This window comes from Periplaneta americana, chromosome 7 (assembly GCF_040183065.1).
Source record: "Periplaneta americana isolate PAMFEO1 chromosome 7, P.americana_PAMFEO1_priV1, whole genome shotgun sequence".
Taxonomy (NCBI): Eukaryota; Metazoa; Arthropoda; class Insecta; order Blattodea; family Blattidae; genus Periplaneta; species Periplaneta americana.
In genome coordinates this window covers 106,457,252-106,460,493 of record NC_091123.1, presented here as the reverse complement: position 1 = coordinate 106,460,493, position 3,242 = coordinate 106,457,252, and the positions used below count along the sequence as shown (strand labels likewise).

At 37.3% G+C, this 3,242-nt stretch overlaps 1 protein-coding gene across 2 annotated transcripts in view; it reads right to left on the bottom strand.

Moving 5' to 3' along the window:
• EndoB (SH3 domain containing GRB2 like, endophilin-B) overlaps positions 1-3,242 on the bottom strand; it is a 133,318-nt gene that overhangs the window by 27,085 nt on the left and 102,991 nt on the right. The gene's annotated exons all lie outside the window — the stretch shown is intronic.

The window sequence follows — 3,242 nt, the reverse complement described above, 5'->3', positions numbered from 1 at the left end:
CTGAAATCAAACAGGTGACAAGATTCACATCAACCATCAAATCTGAGCTTAATATTCTCAATAGAAAGCCTATTCAATAACATAATTTTTCTAATGGCACATTAAAGAATTTTACTTGAAAACTGGCACTAACTTCAAATGCCACACTTAACCTGTAATTATAAGTACTACAAGCCCTATTGTTACAAGGTTATTAACTCCAAAATGATTCATTTAAAGGACAATCTTAAGCAAGTTGCAGAGGAAGTCAGTTCTCTTTGTGCAAGTCAGGGGATAGTAACGTGTAGCACAGGCGTTGATCTGTGTTAAACCGGTGAATAAGTGTGCGTAATAGTGAAATGGAGGACAATGTAGTGAAACAAGACCTAATGGAAATGAAGGAGAGCATGACAGAGCTAAGAAAGAAGATGGAAGAAATTCAATTGGAAAACGAAATTCTGAAAAGCAAATGGGATCACTTTGAGGAGGAAAAACTTGTTATTTTTCGGGATAGAAGAAAAGATAGAGAACAGAGTATCAATACATATGAGAAGATATTAGGAGTGTTGTTGGGAATGTTTTGGTATGGACGTGAGTGATGGACAAGTACAGGAAGCATTTAAAGTAAGAAAGAAGAAAATACAAAATTCAGAACAAGTTAGGCCAATGTTAGTAAAATTTAAGAGTTTGGTTACGAAGGAGAGGATTATGAAGAATAGAAGGATGTTAGGGAATCAATCTTTTTAATGTATCCAGCTGTTTGCTGACAACATAAAGTCCATATAGTCCACTGTAGTCTATTCAGTTGTTGTTTTTCACGAGAAATGAGGGGTATTTTGATCGGTGTTCATTATAGATGCCTGTTGCTAGTAGCCAGAGTATATACTGCAGGGCTGTGTCTTCTGCAACTGGTACTGATAATTTTAATTGACTTCTTTTGTGCTTTATGGATGGACAGTATAGAAGAATGTGTTCCAGATCTTCATCATGATTATTACACCACAGACAAGTAGGATTATTTGCAACCAAGACCTCTTCAAGTGATATCTCTTTCCAGTGCTTTTGCTTCAGTAAAGTCTCATTTTATAAACCTATGGATCAACAATTGGCTCTCTTCTGACAAAGGAAAAATTTTAGTCTACAAAAGAAACCAAATGATCTCATGTCACATTGTCTGATGTTAGGGAACACAATGATCAGAATAGATAACGACTGGAGCTACGAAGTGAGAAGTAGGAGAGTTTTAATCCCTTTTCTTAAAGCAGCACAAAGAAATGGACAATTCGCGAAACTTATCAAGGACAAAATTAAGATAAACAATTTGGTTTTTAGTGTAGAGGAGGTCTAGTAACGTTAAAGGAACCGATTGTAGGCTCAGAAGAAAAGGAAAAGAACAGAAAAATTATGAAAGAAAAAATCAAGAATATCGTATCTAAAGGCGAGGTTAGTGACATGTGTATGGTGAGTGTATGCGAGACCAGGGAGACGAATGCAAACGTGTTAAGCTCGGAAAAAATTTCTGGAAAGCAGGGAGTGAAGAAGAAACGGAAGTGACGTGAACTGGTATTTAGCAAGCACAGAAGAACATGACCTTAATGCAAGCGAATGGAAATAGTGGACATCAGATGGGAGCAATTCCGAAGCGGGTGAAGGAACCAAGATCTAAACTGAAGTTGACGAGAAGTAGAGTAATGCAAGTAGGTGGTAGTTCAGGGAGCAGTGATGAAGAGGAAAAAACAAGATGAAAAAGCAGTTTGACTTAAAGAAATGGTGTGGAGGGGAAATAAATCGTGAGAAAAGAAAACTAAGACCTAAAATAAAGTAGGAATGTGGAAAAGTTAGCAGTGAAAAGTGCAAATAGTTAGAGATGTGAAGTGAGAGAAAATGTGTCATACAAGAGGGGGTCAAGAATTAGAAGTATAGTATTTTTGGTATAATAATGGGTAAAGAGTAAAGTCGTGGAGAATTGATGACAGACAAGAAAAGACTAGTGGAAGAACTGCAATAATAAATTAAAAAATAAGTAATGATCTAAATGACTTGTACTAGAGGCATGTAAAACATTTTTTTTTATTTTATTGGGTTATTTTACGACGCTGTATCAACATCTAGGTTATTTAGCGTCTGAATGCTATGAAGGTGATAATGCCGGTAAAATGAGTCCGGGGTCCAGCACCGAAAGTTACCCAGCATTTGCTCGTATTGGGTTGAGGGAAAACCCCAGAAAAAACCTCAACCAGGTAACTTGCCCCGACCGGGATTCGAACCCAGGCCACCTGGTTTCGCGGCCAGACGCGCTGACCGTTACTCCACAGGTGTGGACGCGTGTAAAACAGGGAGATGGCAATGTATACTAATACTGTGAACTGCTGCCTCACCAAAAGATATATTGCTTAAAGACAAATATATACATTCATTCATTCTGATTCATTGAAAGAGTAATATCACTGTCTTATTAAAAAAATAAATAAATAAATAAATAAATAAATAAATAAAAAACTTCTAAAAGCCTCGTATTCAACACTCCAACTGGGAAATATAAAGCTAGTACACAGTGCAGTGATATAAAGACCTTGTTCCAATGTCAAGCAGAAAAAATCAGAAAATAGAGATGTCCAAGAATACCATCTGTACAGCAGTTTTTTCTACAAGAATTGATTTATACATGCTTTAAGATCTGTGGTCATATTGTGTACTGAGGATCTTTGGGTTAATGGCGGGGTGTGATTTGCAGACCTGTGATTTTGTCACTGGTTCAGATGGTGACTATAGTTCCAAAATCACAGCGCTGAGAAACCGTCATCTCTCCCAATATGTGCTTTACAGCAAAGGTGACTGTTGTATATGTGCCAGGTCTGGAGTCCAGACAACAGCAAGTCAGAAAACTTGAAGGACAACATAACTGGGATCTAATTAATTTACCTCCAACTCAAAAGGTTAACGCCAGCAACTCTGATTCTGAAGCTATGCACTCACTATATTCTTCCACAAATGATTCACTCAATCATTCTTAAACATTCTTGGGCGAATAAACGCACCCACACATAGTAATAATACAGCTCAGAGTTCAGAGTGTGTTTTGTTTTTAGTATACTCTCCATGCTAATCACTACTGTTGATGTAAGACATGGCATCGGTATATCAACTCAATTTGCAGAAGAGTGATAAACATAAACATCTGCTGGCTCATGATTCCTCGTGTTTGTTCAGACAGGGAGAGATATGGAAGTGAAATTGAGTTCTAGACGGCTTGGAAATCTACA